The sequence below is a fragment of the Melanerpes formicivorus genome, unplaced genomic scaffold (genome assembly GCF_026170545.1).
Source record: "Melanerpes formicivorus ecotype bairdi unplaced genomic scaffold, bMelFor1.0.p_v2 SCAF_66, whole genome shotgun sequence".
NCBI classification, from domain to species: Eukaryota; Metazoa; Chordata; class Aves; order Piciformes; family Picidae; genus Melanerpes; species Melanerpes formicivorus.
In genome coordinates this window covers 1,782,927-1,801,295 of record NW_027142418.1, presented here as the reverse complement: position 1 = coordinate 1,801,295, position 18,369 = coordinate 1,782,927, and the positions used below count along the sequence as shown (strand labels likewise).

The window sequence follows — 18,369 nt, the reverse complement described above, 5'->3', positions numbered from 1 at the left end:
GAAGGTGTCCAGAGAAGAGCAACGAAGTTGGTGAGGGGTTTGGAGCACAGCCCTATGAGGAGAGGCTGAGGGAGCTGGGGCTGCTTAGCCTGGAGAAGAGGAGACTCAGGGGTGACCTTATCACTCTCTACAACTACCTGAAGGGAGGTTGTAGACAGGCAGATGATGGTCTCTTCTCCCAGGCAGCCAGTACCAGAACAGGAGGCCACAGTCTCAGGCTGCGCCAGGGGAGGTCCAGGTTGGATATTAGGAAGAAGTTCTATACAGAAAGAGTGATTGCCCATTGGAATGGGTTGCCCAGGGAGGTGGTGGAGTCGCCGTCATTGAAGGTGTTCAGGAGGAGACTTGATGGGGTGCTTGGTGCCATGGGTTAGCTGTTTGGGTGGGTTGGATTGGTTGATGGGTTGGACGCGATGATCTTGAAGGTCTCTTCCAACCTGGTTTGGTTTATTCTAAATAAAGGTTTATTCTAAATGTCTTCACTGAAAGGGTTGTCAGGCCCTGGAACAGGTTGCCCTGGGCAGTGATGTTTAAAAGCTGAGGGACGTGGTTCAGTGGTGCCCTGGAAGGTCTTTTCCAGTTTAAGCAGTTCAGTCATTCCATGTGCAGGTTTCACCCCACTGGGGATGCAGGGTGAGGATCATGGGGTGTCAGGCTGCCTTCATCTTGCCCTGGACAGCACCTTCCAGAAGCCTTGCTGAGAGCAGAGTGGGATGAAGTGGTGGTTTTCAAAAATAGGAGATATGGATTGAGAAAGCCCAACCCTAAATGGATTACATTCTAAATCCTGTGGATTGGAAAACCCCTAAGAAAAAAAAAAAATCTATGAAGGATATGGGAATTACATTACAAACTTTCAGTGTGTCCATCATGGTACATACAGTGATGCTAACAGCTACGCTAAGCAACAGTTCTTCTGTTATAAACTTTTCCATATCCTTATACCCTTCAAGTAAGAAGGCTTCCTTTCCTGTTGTCTTTGTATCATAGGAAGGGGAAAAATGCAGACCAAAGTGCAGGAAAAGGTGAAGAAGTTGAGACAAGGAACTTGGTGGTTCATGAACTCTGCAAACCAGGTGAATACCACAAGCAGTCTTGGTCTGAGCCGCTTGGAGCTCCTCCACGGAGCACAGTAAGTAGCTAGATTTCATCAGGCAGCCTAACATGAGCTTGGCCTTTTCCTATGTATTGCTCAAAAGCATGGTGGAACAGCATAGGAAGTAGGACAGGGTAGGAAGAAGAAGAAAAAGGAATTTGTAACCCTCACCCCCGTTTATTTCTTTATTTCTTTATTCTTGCTGTCAGTGGATCTGTAACCTTCCTTCACAGGCAACTCATGAAGATAAGCTCAGTAAAGACTCAGATGGGAGGGAGGGACTTGATCAAATAGCCCATGACTCAATGAGTATAATGTGTTCACAGCTAATATAATTGCAACTGAGTAGATAAGAAGTAGCTACTGAGTACCTTACATCCTGTGCAGTGAATGAGGTGAGAAAAATGTCTGTATCCCAGTACATCCCAGCTTTTAAGAGCAGGTCTTGCAGTCTCAGTGGGTCTCTGCATTCTCTCGTCAGCAGTGCATGGTGATGAGTATTCAGTGTGTTACTGGAAAATTATTGTTGTTCTCAACGACTTCTTAGACTGCAGTGATTTTCATAAGGAGCAATCAAGTGCACTTAGGACAAAACTTTGGATGAAACACGACAGTTAGGTACAGCAGTTAATGCCTGACTTCTCCTTCAGAGCAAACTCAGAAGCATGCTGAGCAACCACAAGAGGGGAATAAGGCAGGAGACACTGATGAGCAACTCTGCAGTTTCTGTTACACAGTAAAATGATGAAGAAAGTTTTTGCTTATTAGATGAGAAGTCCAGCACTGCATTTGCATCACAGGCCAGGAAGCAGGCAGCAGGCCTGCAGGCTCTGTGAAAAGTTGCTGCAATCATGGGCTGGCTTTGCACAGTTGCTGCAGCACTCTGCTTTCTTCTGCAGTGCTGCAGTGGTGAGACCAGTATGGAGTGGGCACATCCCCTCCCACATTAAACAGACAGTGCAAAGAATGGAAAAAATCATACAATCAGAATGCTTTAAAGTGGAAGGGGCCTTTAAAGATCACCTAGTCCCAATATATGAAAAGGTACTTAAAAAACAGCCAGCAAAGGAACAAAATGACAACTGGTGGCTCTTAGCACTAGCAAAAGGCTCATGGGAATTAGTAATTCAGAGGTCACTCAGAGAATCATAGACCAGCTGGTCCTCTTGGGAGGGACCTTTCAAGGCCATCTAGTCCAAACCCCCTGCAGTCAGCAGGGACATCTGCAACTACAGCAGCTTACTCAGAACCACAACCAACCTGACCTGCAGTGGTTCCAGGGATGAGGCTTCTACCACCTCTCTGGGCAACCTGGGCCAGGGTCTCACCACTCTTAGTGAAAAAACTGTCTTCCTTCCTTCTGGTCTGAATCTCCCTCTTTTGGCTTCACATCATCACCCCTTGTCCTCCCACAACAGGCCCTGCTCAAAAGTCTGTCCCCAGCTTTCTGCTCAGCCCTTGAAGCAATCAAAGGACACCAGAAGGTCTCCCTGGAGCCTTCCTTTCTCCAGACTGAACAACCCCAACTCTCTCAGCCTGGCCTCACTGCAGAGGCTTCCAGCCCTCCCAGCATTGCTGTGGCCTCCTCTGGCCCCTCTCCAACAGGTCTCTGCCTGTGCTGTGCTGAGCACTCCAGAGCTGCCCCAGCACTGCAGGGGGGGAGGTCTCAGCAGAGCACAGCAGAGGGGCAGAATCCCCTCCCTGCCTATGCTGCCCACGCTGCAGGGGATCAGCCCAGGACAGGGCTGGCTCTGGGCTGGCAGCACTTGGTGATGGTTCGTGTCCAGCTTTGCACCCACCAGCAACCCCAAGTCTTTCTCCACAGGGCTGCTCTCCAGCCTTCCAGCCCCAGCCTGGACTGATAGCAGGGATTGCCCTGATCCATGTGCAGGACCTTGCCTTGTTGAACCACATGAGGTTGTCAGAGACCCTTGTCTTGAACTTACCCAGGTCCCTCTGGATGGATCCCAACCCTCAGACATGTCAGCTGCACCACATCAGTGTGCACCCTTAGGGAGACTGATAAAAACCAAAAAAGGGAATTTCTTAGTCACAAAGAATGCAATTAGAGAACGATAGAGAGAGAGCTTTAATGAGCTGCTTAATTGTGAAGGGGATGAAGGCAAACAATAAATGGTGATTCTCCAAGCAGCTGGGCCATTTGTGGAAGAACTTTACATTTTAAAGAGACTGAAGAGGCAATCAAAATGCACATAATAAATAACAAACACCAGGTGCTGATAAGGTTTCTGCTGAAACTGGGAAATAAGAAAGGAAGAGTTAGTGAAAGGTTTTACAAACCTTTTTTTTCCCCCAGAGCTATCAGTACAGCACGTGGGGATGTGTTTGCAGGGAAATCATTTGAAAGCCTTGTTCAGAAAAAGGAAGTGTCTAATGGCACAGTGATGATGGTGCCTGTTTGCCTCTCTTCTCTTGGAACTGCCTTGCTGCTTCCTCATAGTATCAGTCAGGGTTGGAAGGGACCACAAGGATCAGCTAGTTCCAACCCCCCTGCCATGGGCAGGGACACCCCACACTAGATCAAGCTGGCCAGAGCCTCAGCCAGCCTGGGCTTAAACACCTCCAGGGATGGGGCCTCAACCACCTCCCTGGACAACCCATTCCAGGGCTTCACCACTCTCATGGGGAAGAACCTCCTCCTCACCTCCAGCCTGAATCTCCCCACCTCCAGCTTCATTCCATTCCCCCTAGTCCTATCACTACCTGAGATCCTGAGCAGTCCTTCCCCAGCCTTCCTGTAGGCCCCCTTCAGATACTGGAAGGCCACAATTAGGTCACCTGGGAGCCTTCTCTTCTGCAGACTGAACAGCCCCAACTCCTTCAGTCTGTCCTCATAGGAGAGGAGCTCCAGCCCTCCGATCATCCTTGTGGCCCTTCTCTGGACAGGTTCCAGCACCTCCACATCCCTCTTGTAATAGGGGCTCCAGAACTGGACACAGTACTGCAGGTGGGGTCTCACCAGAGCTGAGTAGAGGGGGAGGATCACCTCCCTCGACCTGCTAGCCCCACAAAGATGATCCAAGGCTGGAACACCTCTGCTATGAGGACAGGCTGAGGGAGCTGGGGGTGTTCAGCCTGGAGAAGAGAAGACTCTGGGGGGACCTTAGAGAAGCCTTTCAATAGCTGAAGGGATCCTACAGGAAGGCTGTAGAGGGACTTTCCATCAGGGTGTCTAGAGGCAGGACCAGGGGGAATGGTTTGAAGCTGAGGGAAAGCAGGGTTAGACTGGTGTGGTTGTTTTAGCCTATGCCTTTACATTTTTTCACAGATCTTGAACAGGAAGTGATAGAATGTAAATAAATCACCCACCACAACTGGATGTTTGAATTAAGTTCTTCAGTATGAGGGTGGTGAGACTCCAGAGCAGGCTGCCCAGGGAGGCTGTGGAGGCCTGCTCCCTGGGGATAGAACAGAACAGAATAGAACAGAATCAACCAGGTTGGAAGAGACCTCCGAGATCATCAAGTCCAGCCTCTCACCCAACACCATCTGATCAACTAAACCATGGCACCAAGCACCCCATCCAGTCTCTTCCTAAACACCTCCAGGGACAACGACTCCACCACCTCCCTGGGCAGCACATTCCAATGGCCAATCTCTCTTTCTATGAAGAACTTCTTCCTAACATCCAGCCTAAACCTCCCCTGGCGCCACTTGAGTCTGTGTCCTCTTGTTCTGGTGCTGATTGCCTGGGAGAAGAGACCAAAAAAACATTCAAGGCCAGGCTGGATGAGGCCTTGAGCAACCAAGGTTAGTTGAGAGGCATCCCTGCCCATGGCATGGAGCTTGGAGCAGATGACCTCTGAGGTCCCTTCCAACCTAAGCCATTCTATTATCTATGATTCTATGATCTTAAAGGTTTTTTCCACCCCAAATACTTCTTTGTTTCTATAATTCTATGAAAAAAAAAAGAGGGCACTAAATACCAATCTGGCCAAGGAACACTTGGGTTTAGTCTCAGACATTACATCTTTCAAACTGTCTGTCTGAAGATCTTTAAAGATGCTCATCTGCAAGAAACAACAAACCCCCAAAACCCAAACCAACCCTCCCCCTCAGCCCTGCTGAAAACCCAGCTCTGAATAGCTGAAACTCAGAGAGTGAAATGCCAGCAAGATGATAAGAGGTGTGGAGGGTTGGAGCACCTCTGCTGTGGAGACAGGCTAAGAGAGTTGGGGCTGCTCAGCTTGGAGAAGAGAAGGTTCCAGGAGACCTCAGAGCAGCCTTCCAGTACTTGAATGTGGCTACAGGGGAGCTGGGGAGGGATTTCTGACAAAAGCCTGGTGTGACAGTACGAGGGACAATGGCTTCACACTGGAAGAAGCTAGATTTAGATCAGGCATTAGGGAGAAATTCTTCACTGTGGTGAGGCACTGGAACATATTGTCCAGAGAATGTGTGGGGGCTCCAAGCCTGTAGGTGTTCAGTACCAGGTTGCATGGGGCCTTGAGCAAACTGGTCTAGTGGAAGGTGTCCCTCCCTACCTGTGGCAAGGGGGTTGAAGTGGATGATCCTCAGGGTCCAACCCAAACCATTTTTGGCTCTGGGATTCATTAGAAGTGTTCTGGCTGAAGCTAGCTGAAGCCATGTCCAACCACAGTCCTTGCAGGTGTGCCTGTACTCACATGTTGGTCGTTTAGGGCTGGCTCTGTGCAGCACCAGCAGCTAAATGCACTGTGTGCAAGTTATTTATAAGAACAGTTTCATTAAACTGGGAGAACAGATCTCACCCAGTAGGGTAATGAAAAGTACTCTGTGATATCAAACCTATGAAACCTCTCAAAGAAAATAATATTTGATTTAGAGGCTAAAGAGTGACTGACAAGTAATAGCAACACATTTAATGAAAAGGCTGTTCCTCCAGGGATGAAGCTGTGGTTGGGATGAGATGGGGAGTTGCCTCCACCAGGCTGAGCAGGAGATGAAAAGGGCAAGTTAATAGAAAGTTGGAGAAGGAAAGTGGGCTGGGAATGGTAGCTTAAGGTGAGAATAGCAGTGATGGACCTTTTAATGCACAATCACAGAATGCATTGGGTTGGAAGGGACCCTCAAAGGTCATCTTGTCCAGTCCCTCTGCACTGAGCAGGGACACCTCCAACTAGGTAAGGTTGCTCAGGGCCCCATCAGGTCTGGCCTTGAATATCTCCAGGGATGTGTGTTCCACCACGTCTTTGTCTGATGCTGGCTGTGTTTAAGCTGTATCCTGCAAAAACTCACTGGGCAAGATGGTCACTTTCCTTCCTGCTTCTCAGGCTGCATCTCCCAGCACTTCAGCTGCTCCCTTTGTGTCTCTTACCCATGGCTGACCTCAAAGTACAGTGCTTCACCTGTTTTGCCTGGCTGACCAGCTTGATAGCTTTCACTGCTGTGTTTTTTTCCTGCTTAGTTTGCTGCCTGGTTCCATCCTCATAGCTGCAGAACCTTGAAAGTGCCTCCACCAAAGACACATCAGTGAAAAAAGTAGTCCAGTATATGAAAAGGTACTTAAAAAACAGCCAGCAAAGGAACAAAATGACAACTGGTGGCTCTTAGCATTAGGAAAAGGCTCATGGGAATTAATAATTCAGAGGTCACTCAGAGAATCATAGCTGGTCCTCCTGGGAGGGACCTTTCAAGGCCATCTAGTCAGCAGGGACATCTGCAACTACAGCAGCTTGCTCAGAGCCACAACCTGGCCTGCAGTGGTTCCAGGGATGAGGCTTCTACCACCTCTCTGGGCAACCTGGGCCAGGGTCTCGCCACCCTTAGTGGAAAAACTGTCTTCCTTCCTTCTGGTCTGAATCTCCCTCTTTTGGCTTCACACCATCACCCCTTGTCCTCTCACAACAGGCCCTGCTCAAAAGTCTGTCCCCAGCTTTCTGCTCAGCCCTTGAAGCAATCAAAGGACACCAGAAGGTCTCCCTGGAGCTTTTCCTTCTTCAGACTGAACAACCCCAACCCTCTCAGCCTGGCCTCACAGCAGAGGCTTCCAGCCCTCCCAGCATTGCTGTGGCCTTCTCTGGCCCTACTCCAACAGGTCCCTGTCTGTGCTGTGCTGAGCACTCCAGAGCTGCCCCAGCACTGCAGGGGGGGAGGTCTCAGCAGAGCACAGCAGAGGGGCAGAATCCCCTCCCTGCCCATGCTGCTGGGGATCAGCCCAAGTAGTCCTTCCATGCACACAGATGTGCACAGCACTTAATCTGCCTGGCAAACCTTATCAACTTATGATCCTGCTGCCACCAGCCCATGGGATGTGTTCCTGCCTCTGCTTTCCATCCCTGCTGAGCTGCTCCTGCCTACCTGCCGTGATCCCAGTGCTCTGGAGGGCCTCTCTTTCCAATAGCCAGCGTAGCCCTGGAGAGCACATAAACCAACATTCCCTTTGCAATTATTTCTTTATCACTTTCTCTGCTAGTAGAGTGATCATCTTCAGTTTACTGTGCTAGGCTTTCTGTGTCTTCAGAAACCTATTGAACACTTTATGGGAACATCCTCCCAGCCTTACAGCCCTTCCCTGCGGAGGGAATGATGGATTGAGAGCAACGGGAAAGCTGAACACTTTGATTATGCCTGGCAGTGTTTTCCTTCCAAGAGAAGAGGTTTGGCCAAAGGAAGGCACCAATGCAGTAAATATCCTGAGTTAAGGCAGCCAGTTAATGGAATACTGAGGTCAGTTTTGGGGCCCTCACTCCAAGAAGGACATTGAGCAGCTGGAGCAGGTCCAGAGAATGGCAGCAAAGCTGGGGAAGGGTCTAGAGAACAGGGCTGGGGAGGAGCAGATGAGGGAACTGGGGGTGTTTAGGCTGGAGAAGAGGAGGCTGAGGGGAGACCTCATTGCTCTCTACAACTCCCTGAAAGGAGGTTGTGAGGTGGGGCTTGGTCTCTTCTCCCTCCTATCAGGTGATAGAAGGAGAGGACATGGCCTGAAATTGTGCCAAGGGAGGTTTAGGTTGGAGATTAGGAACAATTTATTTCCTACAGAAGAAGTCAGAGATTGGAACAGGCTGCCCAGGGAGGTGATGGAGTCTGAGGTGATTGTCCCTGGAGGTGTACCAGAAATGTGTGGATGTGGGGCTTGGGGAGATGGTTTAATGGCCATGGTGGCATTGGGTTGGACTGGATGATCTTAGAGCTCTCTTCCAATGGAAACAGTTCTGTGGTTCTGATTCTAATAAGGAAATAACTTCCATCAAGGCTGATTTCCTTGCCACTACTGCCTTTGACCAGGTGACCTTCAAAGGTCCCTTCCAACCCAAACCAGCCTATGATTCTATTCAGAGAGGAGCAGTTGTGTTCAGAGAGTCAGTAAGACTAGGGCCAGCCCTGCTGTTCTTTACATAGTCTGATCCACCAGGGCTGTCCCCAGGGTGCTTGGAAAGTGTACCAGGAGGATGGAGTCCCCACAGAGAAATGGAGCTCTTCTGGGATCTCAGCTCCCATCCTACAAACCCATTTGAGATAGAAGCCTTCCCCTGCTGCTACAGAGCCCCAGGACCTTACTGAATTCTTCTGGAGGAGTCTGATAAGGCTGAGATCCTGAAACAGTGACATCAGATAAAAATAATAGGTTTTCAGCTCAGAGTTCCTCTACCTTTCTAATGTAAATGCCTGGTTATTGAAGCAGGTTATTTATAGCTCCACGACACAAATCATAGTCATGAGCTGTTCCCCCAACCACTGAATGGAGGCAGCAGTGAGGGGGATTCACAAGACCAGAGGAGTAGCAAACACACCACCCCCACCCTCCAACCTTTGTTTCTGCTTTAAATACCTTGGGGAATTTTAGAAAAACACAAATAGTCCTCAGTCTTGCAATGAATTAAGAGAGGTTATAAATAGGCATGTGACTGTGTGTCATGGCTTAGTTAACAGTACCAAGGGAAGGGAATGGTGAGCTTTTCAAGGTTACTTGGTTGCAAATGACAGAATCTCAGAATGCCAGCATGGTGAAGTTGGAAGGGATCCCTGGGGATCATCCAGTCCAAGCCCCCTGCTAAAGCAGGGCACCCACAGCAGCTTGCCCAGGAGCACAATGGCCAGGGGGGGTTGGAACCTCTCCAGAGCAGGAGACTCCACAACCTCTCTGGGCAGCCTGCTCCAGGGCTCCAGCACCCTCACACCAAAAAACTTTCTCCTCCTGTTCAGATGGAACCTCCTGGGTTCCAGTTTGTGCCCCTTCTTCTGTCCCTGTGCACCACTGACAAGAGTCTGGCCCCAGCCTCTTGCCCCCCACCCTAGAGGGTGTGACATGAATCTAGAGAGCTTCTGCACCTACACAGCAAGACTACCAGACTCTCCCTCTGTATCCCATGTATATTGCCTAGCTGAAATATGCATTTAACTGTAAAATTATACATTCTTATTCCAAATAAATGTGGTGGGGGGTTGGTTTTTTCCCATTCCAATGCATAAATAATACAACAAACTCAGCACCTCCTGCTGACCTTGAAGAAACCCAACACAAATTCAGCTGTGTGTGTAATGAGTCCTTCCAGAGGAGATTTCACTTGCTGCAGTGGAATGCCAGAAGAGCAGGAGGTGCTGCACTGTACCACAGCCTGTAACCCACCATGGAGACATGGCTCTGAAGAGAACCATTTTCTCTTTTGTCTCCTCAATTCCTTTCAGGGTCCCTTTCCCAAGCAGGCCACCTCACCTACCAATCAAGTTCCCTTGGGGAATGCAGTGGTCAGCCTTGGGAAAAAAAAGCCAGCATTCCTGGGGCAAGCCAGCTCTCCTCAGTGTGGATTTACAGCTGCAGATTTGGAACCAAAAACAAGCTAAATGCAGTGTGCCTGCAGTGTCCCTGCAGGTAGTGAGGCACTGCCCAGGGATTTTAAAGGGCTCCTTCTCTGAAGGATACTTCATGCTCTTGGCCTATCAAGGCCTGGTCCCAGCAGCACAGACAGAAGTTGCATGAGTCAAGTGGTGCCCAGGCTAGCAAAGCATGGCACAGCAGCTAACCACCTCTGCAGCCCAGGGCTGGATTTTGCTGCTGCTGCTGGCCATCTCCACATGCAGACACCTTTCTCCTCTGGTGATTTTTGTTTCTCTGCTGACTCTGTCTCATCCTGGTTACATGCAAACATCCATTTCCCTTTTGCCCCTTCTGGCCTGCATCTTCCACTGCTACTTTACCACAGGTACTTCATGAATGTGTCATCACAGCTTCCCAGTGTCCCCACTTTGCAGATGTGCAACTAAAGCCCATCAAAGAAACCTGAGATTATGCTACAAGTTCCATTCTTATCATCCCCCATCCCTGTCTGACATGCCAAGCACCTTCCTAGACTACAGGTCAAAGTGCAAGGTCCTGCATCTGGGTAGGGCCAACCCAGGCACAAATCCAGGTTGGGTGCAGAGTGGGTTGGGAGTAGTTCTGAATAAAGAGCCTTGGGGGTGCTGGGTGCTGAGCAGCTCCCCAGGAGCCAGCAGTGCCCTCCTGCAGCCCAGCAGGCATTTGTGTGCTGGGCTGCAGCCAGAGCAGGGTGGGCAGCAGGGCAAGAGACGGGATCCTGCCCCTTGACTCTGCTCTGCTGTGACCCCACCTCCAATCCTGCCTCCAGTTCTGGTGTCCCCAGCATGAGAAGGACACAGAGCTGCTGAGTGAGTCCAGAGGAAACCATGAAGATGATCCAAGGGCTGGGCAGCTCTGCTGTGAGCACAGGCTGGGGGTGTTCAGCCTGCAGAGGAGAAGATTCCAGGGAGACTTTATGGAGGTTGTGGATGCCTCCTTGCTGGAGGTGTTTGAGGCCAGGTTGGATGAGGCCTTGAGCAACCAAGTCTAGTTGAGAGGTGTCCCTGCCCATGGCAGGGGTGTTGGAGTAGATGATCTCTGAGGTCCCTTCCAACCTGAGCCATTCTCTCATTCTCTATATTTGGGTTTCCTCGATGGGACATTGAGGTGCTGGAGCATGATCAGAGCAGGGCAGCAAAGCTGGTGAAGGGTCTACAAAGCAAGTCCTATGTGGATGGGCTGAGAGTTTGAAGAAAAGAAGGCTCAGGGGAGACCTCCTTGCTCTCTACAGCTGTCTGAATGGAGGTTGGAGCCAGGTTGGGGTTGGTCTTTTCTCCCTAGTAATAAGTGACAGGACAAGAGGAAATGGCCTCACGCTGTGCCAGGGGAGATTTCGGTTGGGTGTGAGGAACAATTTCTTCTCAAAAAAGGTTGTTAAGACCTGGAACAGGCCCTGGAGGGATTTAAAAGCCATGCAGATGTGGTCTTGAGGGACATGGCTTAGTGGTGACCTGGCAGTGTTGGGTCAGCAGTTGGCTTGATGATCTTAAAGGTCTTTTCCAGCCTAAACTAGTCTATGAGTCTATGGCTTGAAATGTGACTTAGGTGAATTATAGAGGCTCCCTAGGAGTTTCTTCAGCAGGGACAGCAGCTTTAGTTCTTGCTGGACACCTTAAAGTCCTGCAGGCTGGCACTGTGCTTGCTATCATCTCTTGTACACATCTCAGGACAATAAATCTGACTGCACCATCTGGCCCAATGTTCACTAAACAACAAACAACTACATTTCCACAGAGGAGAATTAGGACACACTGAATGCTGTCCTACTCTGGTATGAGCACCTAAAGGGTAGTCTAGTCCAGCTACAATCATCTCCAAAGGCCCCCAATCTATCTTTGAGACTGGGTCTTAGTTTTTACATGTGTAGCTTATGATGCAGACAGCATCCAGGAGCACTTCAAAGGCAGAATGTTCCATTTGAATTTCAACTTCAGCAGAATTATCTCAGCATCACACATTAGGAAAAGAATCTGCTCTGACAAGGACCTCTGTTGAGAAGTCCTGCACCTAGGTTGTGACAGTCATTGCTAATCCAGGCTGGGGGATGGTGTGACAGAGAGCAGCTCTGCAGAAAAGGACTTGGGGGTGCTGGTGGGGGAGAAGCTGGGCATGAGCCAGCAGTGGGCACTTGTAGTCCAGAAAGCCAATGGCAGCCTGGGCTGCAACCAAAGCAGAGTGGCCAGAGATGGAAAGAGGGGATTCTGACCCTTTGCTCTACTCTGCTCTGGTGAGACCTCCCCTGCAGTTCTGTGTCCATCTCTAGGGCCCCCAACACAAGAGAGACATGGACCTGCTGGAGCAGGTCTAGAGGAGGCCACAAAGATGATCAAAGGACTGGAGAACCTCCCCTGTGGGGACAGGCTGAGAGAGTTGGGGCTGTTCAGCCTGGAGAAGGCTCCAGGGAGACCTTGGAGCAGCCTTCCAGTACCTGAAGGGGCTACAGGAGAGCTGGGGAGGGACTTTTGACGAGGGCTGGGAGGGCCAGGACGAGGGGCAATGGCTTTAGCTGGAAGAGGGGAGATTAAGACTGGAAATAGGAAGAAATTCTTCAGAGTGAGGGTGGGGAGACACTGGAACAGGTTGCCCAGGGAGGTGGTGGAGGCCCCATCCCTGGAGACAGTCAAGGTCAGGGCTGATGGTGCTCTTGAGCAAGCTGATCTAATAGGATATGTCCTAGCTGACTGCAGGGGTGCTGGGCTAGATGACCTCCCAGTGTTCTTTCCAACCCATTCTGTGCTTTCTGAAGTTCAGGAGCACAAGGCACATCCTCCAGAGACCTTCCTGTCTTCCTGGGAAGTGGTCCCTGGCTCAGTAGCAGAGGTTGTTCCAATGTTGACCATTTCAGTGCCTTCACAGACTGCTTCACTTTTTGTGAACATTTGTGCTAGTCAAATTTGATCTCCCCAATCACTGAGGAATGGAGGAGGCTTTATTTAAAGAGCCTGTGAATATTCATTTCTATTTTTGCATTACTCTTCTGGCTCTTCTTTGGTGCAGGGTTCAAACAACAGGATTTGTACTTGGAGGAACACTAATGAGCATGTTTGCAAGCTGCTGAATAAACTGCACACATTTACCTTCAGAAACAATTCTAGACATTCTGCTGGTGGTTATAACACAGCTGAGTTGCACAGGCTGAAAGAATTGGGGCTGTTGAGCATGGAGAGGAGGAGGCTCCAGGGAGACCTTAGAGCTGCATTTCAGTATCTGAAGAGGACCTACAGGAAGGCTGGGGAGGGACTGTTCAGAAGGGCCTGTGGGGATAGGATGAGGGGCAATGGTTTGAAACCAGAGCAGGGGAGATGGAGGCTGGACATAAGGAGGAAGTTCTGCACAATGAGGGTGGTGAGACAGTGGAACAGGTTGCCCAGGGATGTGGTTGAGGCCCTTTCCCTAGAGACATTCAAGATCTGACTTGATGTGGCCCTGGGCAGCCTGATCTCACAGTATCACAGTATCACAGTATAACCAAGGTTAGAAGAGACCTCAAAGATCAGCAAGTCCAAGCTATCAACACTGACCCCATGACTAGACCATGGCACCAAGTGCCACATCCAATCCCCTCTTGAACACCCCCAGGGATGGTGACTCCACCACCTCCCTGGGCAGCACATCCCAATGGCGAATGACTCGCTCAGTGAAGAACTTCCTCCTCACCTTGAGTCTAAACCTCCCCTGGCGCAGCTTGAGACTGTGTCCTCTTGTTCTGGTGCTGGTTGCCTGGGAGACGAGACCAACCCCTTCCCAGCTACAACCACCCTTCAGGTAGTTGTAGAGGGCAATGAGGTCACCCCTGAGCCTCCTCTTCTCCAGGCTAAACAATCCCAGCTCCCTCAGCCTTTCCTCACAGGGCTGTGCTCAAGGCCTCTCCCCAGCCTTGTTGCCCTTCTCTGGACACCTTCAAGAGTCTCAATGTCCTTCTTAAACTGAGGGGCCCAGAACTGGACACAGTTTGACACATCTTGTTTGAGGCGTCCCTGCTGCCTGCAGGGGGGTTTGACAAGATGCCCTTTGAGTGTCCCTTCCAACCCAATGCAAGCTGTGAAGTTTTGTAACAGAGGCAGGGCACTCAGAAACTACCCTTCCATTCAGAGTGGCTTGGTGATGTTTGCTCCCTGTATTATCTGTGGCTTCCAGAAATGTCTGCTGCAGACACTGTGTCAAAGTGTCAGAGACATGCAAGATGTTTTCTGGGGTCTGGGCAAAACTGAATGCCTTTGACAAGGAAGCCTGTCCTGCCAACATGATTATAGCTGTGGTAGTCATGGTTTAGTTCATTTTATTCATCCTTTACTTCAGGCTTGATTAGCTATGAATGCTCTACCTTGTCCTCTCTGGATCAAATACCTAAACAAGTTGTGACAAGGGTATTGCAACCAAGGCCCTTTTAACCATTTTGTAGGGGTAGATGCTTAAGCTGCTGTTTGATAGCTGAACAGTTCTGTAAGGAGCAAGTGAAACAGCTCTACAGAGGTGCTGTTTCCTCTTTAACTGGACTTGGGTTTTCCTGAAGTAGCCTGGTTTCTCCCAAGTCCCATAAAAACTAGTGGAGCCTGTAGGTGCTTGTACTTGCAGAGTTTGGGGTGGTTGTTGGGTTACTTCATCATCCTAAAATCATCCTAGAATGGTTTGAGTTGGAAGGGATCTTAAAGATCATTCAGTTGGGCAGTGACTGGCTGGAAAGCAGCCCTGAGGAGAGAGACTTGGAGGTGCTGGTGGAGGAGAAGCTCAACAGGAGCTCTCAGTGTGCACTTGCAGCCCGCAAAGCCAGTCAGATCCTGGGCTGCATCAGGAGAAGTGTGGCCAGCAGGGCAAGGGAGGTGATCCTCCCCCTCTGCTCAGCTCTGGGGAGACCCCACCTGCAGTACTGCCTCCAGTTCTGGAGCCCCTATTACAAGAGGGATCTGGAGGTGCTGGAAGGTGTCCAGAGAAGGGCCACGAGGATGAGCAGAGGGCTGGAGCTGCTCTGCTGTGAGGACAGAATGAAGGAGTTGGGGCTGTTCAGTCTGGAGAAGAGAAGGCTCCCAGGAGACCTTCTTGTGGCCTTCCAGTATCTGAAGAGGGCTACAAGAAGGCTGGGGAGGGACTTCTCAGGACCTCAGGTAGGGATAGGACTAGGGGGAATGGAATGAAGCTGGAGGTGGGGAGATTCAGGCTGGAGGTGAGGAGGAAGTTCTTCCCCATGAGAGTGGTGAAGCCCTGGAATGGGTTGTCCAGGGAGGTGGTTGAGGCCCTGTCCCTGGAGGTGTTTAAGCCCAGGCTGGATGAGGCTCTGGCCAGCCTGATCTAGTGTGGGGTGTCCCTGCCTATGGCAGGGGGGTTGGAACTAGATGATCCTTGTGGTCCCTTCCAACCCTGAATGATACTATGATACTATGATAGTTCCAACCCCCTGCCATGAGCAGGGACACCTCCTTCTAGACCAGGCTGCTCAAGGCCTCATCCAACCTGGCCTTGAACACCTTCAGGGAGGGGGCATCCACAACCTCCCTGGGCAACCTGTGCCAGTGTCTGCCTGTAAAGAATTTCCTTTTCGTAGCCAGTGTAGATCTCTCATCCTCAAGCTGCAATCCATTCCCTCTCATCCTTCAGATGAGGTATCAATCAGAAGCCATCCTGATTTTCACTGCCAGCACATTTCTTCTGTAAAGGGTTTCATGCATTAAGCTGTCAGTTTTCAGCTCAGCAGGAGGTTAATATTAGTATGTCCCAAGGATCTGTACTGGAGCTAGTATTTCATGCACTCATTAATTACCCAGAAAGGCAGAAATCGGGGGGGGGGGGGGGGAAATGTATAAAAAATGAGGTCAGCAGGATTTGCAGATGACAGAATTATTCAGTGTAAGCCTGTGCAGGAGAAGGCTGTGATGAACTTCATGGAAAGAGAAGTGGACAAATTGGCAGCCTAATGGCTGGTGAAATTCAGACACTGACAAAGGCAGGGCAGAGCACGTTGAAGGGAAAGATCTGAACTGCTGCTGCACGTGGCCCCGGTCTGACTTAGCACTAAGGGAAAAGAGCAGCCCCCAGCACCACCCAAACCTCCTCTCAGAGCCCAGCAGCAGTCACAATCTAAATAAAGTGTGGTGGTACAAAAAAAGAACAGAGACAAGAGCCAGAACAGAGTGGAAAAGCGTTGGTTCCAGTTCTGCTTGAAACTTCACAGTGACCTGGGGTGAATCATAGAATCATAGAATCAATAAGGTTGGAAAAGACCTCAAGGATCATCAAGTCCAACCTGCCACCCAAGACCTCATGACTACTAAACCATGGCACCAAGTGCCACATCCAATCCCCTCCAGGGACAGTGACTCTGCCACCTCTCTCTGGGCAGCACATTCCAACAGCTAACAACTCTCTCTGTGAAGAACTTTCTCCTCACCTCCAGCCTAAGCTTCCCATAGGATATACAGTCTCAAGCTGTGCCAGGGGAGGTTTAGGCTGGAGGTTAGGAAGAAGTTCTTCATAGAAAGAGAGATTGGCCATAGGGATGTGCTGCCCAGGGAGGTGGTGGAGTCAGCATCACTGGAGGTGTTTAGGAAGAGACTGGATGGGGTGCTTGGTGCCATGGTTTAGTTGATTAGATGGTGTTGGGTGAGAGGTTGGACTTGATGATCTCTGAGGTCTTCTCCAACCTGGTCTATTCTATTCTATTCTATTCTATTCTATTCTATTCTATGCTATGCTATGCTATGCTATGCTATGCTATGCTATGCTATGCTATGCTATGCTATGCTATGCTATGCTATGCTATTCCATGCTATTCCATTCCATTCCATTCCATTCCATTCCTATTCTATAATAGGAGAGGGCAGTGTCTCTCATGATTCCCAAATCCACCTTGGAGCCTGCTGTGTTTCTGCTGCAAGAAGCTGGAAGCCCATTGCTGGGCTGTGTAGGAATCTGTGAAGACACTTTGCCTCCCTTGGATTTGCATTATCAAGCTCAGTGCCACTTGGTGATGTTCTCTTGGCTGTACTTGTGTCTCTTTATCAAGAGAGGATCTGCTCTCTACAGGAGGTCATCACTCTGCTTTTATTTGTTTATGATCACCCCCAGCACACTGACATCAACCTTACATTTGATTTCTCCTAACCAGCTGGCTTCCTGACAGCACTGAGGTTTATATTCTTTATGAATGTGTCCTCTTGGGATCCTGGAGGCACATTTGTAGTCTCCTTCCCTCCCCCCATTTCCTTTTCTTATTGGTTTGGGTTTCCTTTGAGTAAGTTCTCAGCTGAGTGCTCTGCATAGCAAGCATACTAATCAGCAGATGAAGAGACAGGAAGATTCACTTAGAAGTTCATTATCATTACACATGCTGAGGTTGGACCAAGGTTACCTACACTGTAAGCAGCACTAATCCTCCAACCCTAAATATTTTTCCTAGATGAATCCTGCTCCAGCATAAAACTGCAATTGTTAACAGCTTCTCCTGTGGAACTGACTTTAAGGTCCCTTCAAACCCAAACCACTGTAGGATTGTATGATTTTCATGCAGTACCATAAATTAATTACTGGGAAGCAAATCTTAGCTCTGTGCTTGTGAAAGTATCATAGTATCATAGTATCAGTCAGGGTTGGAAGGGACCACAAGGATCATCTAGTTCCAATCCCCCTGCCATGGGCAGGGACACCCCACACTAGATCAGCCTGCCCAGAGCCTCAGCCAGCCTGGGCTTAAACACCTCCAGGGATAGGGCCCCAACCACCTCCCTGGACAACCCATTCCAGGGCTTCACCACTCTCATGGGGAAGAACTTCCTCCTCACCTCCAGCCTGAATCTCCCCACCTCCAGCTTCATTCCATTCCCCCTAGTCCTATCCCTACCTGAGGTCCTGAGAAGTCCCTCCCCAGCCTTCCTGTAGGCCCCCTTCAGATACTGGAAGGCCACAATTAGGTCACCTGGGAGCCTTCTCTTCTCCAGACTGAACAGCCCCAACTCCTTCAGTCTGTCCTCATAGGAGAGGTGCTCCAGCCCTCTGCTCATCCTTGTGGCCCTTCTCTGGACACCTTCCAGCACCTCCACATCCCTCTTGTAATAGGGGCTCCAGAACTGGAGGCAGTACTCTGGGTGGGGTCTCCCCAGAGCTGAGCAGAGTGGGAGGATCACCTCCCTCGACCTGCTGGCCACACTTCTCCTGATGCAGCCCAGGATCTGATTGGCTTTCTGGGCTGCAAGTGCACATTGAGAGCTCATATTGAGCTTCTCCTCCCCCAGCACCCCCAAGTCTCTCTCCTCAGGGCTACTTTCCAGCCAGTCACTGCCCAGCCTGGATTTGTGCCTGGGATTGCCTCGACCCAGCTGCAGGACCCTGCACTTGGTCTTGTTGAACCTCATGAGGTTGGCTTGTGCCCACCTCTCCAGCCTGTCCAGGTCCCTCTGGATGGCCTCCCTTCCCTCCAGCCTGTCTGCTGCACCACACAGCTTGGTGTCATCAGCAAACTTGCTGAGGGTGCACTCAGTGCCACTGT

General features: G+C 50.1%; 1 long non-coding RNA gene across 7 annotated transcripts in view; it reads left to right on the top strand.

Moving 5' to 3' along the window:
• Positions 1 to 18,369, top strand: part of LOC137453401 (uncharacterized) — a 36,472-nt gene that overhangs the window by 1,305 nt on the left and 16,798 nt on the right. For 5 of the 7 annotated variants that reach the window (XR_010990357.1, XR_010990358.1, XR_010990356.1 and 2 more), the window contains one exon: positions 991 to 1,132. This is a non-coding gene — a long non-coding RNA (uncharacterized lncRNA). The remainder of the gene's footprint in view (positions 1 to 990; positions 1,133 to 18,369) is intronic. The other 2 variants (XR_010990361.1, XR_010990362.1) reach the window with 1 other exon arrangement.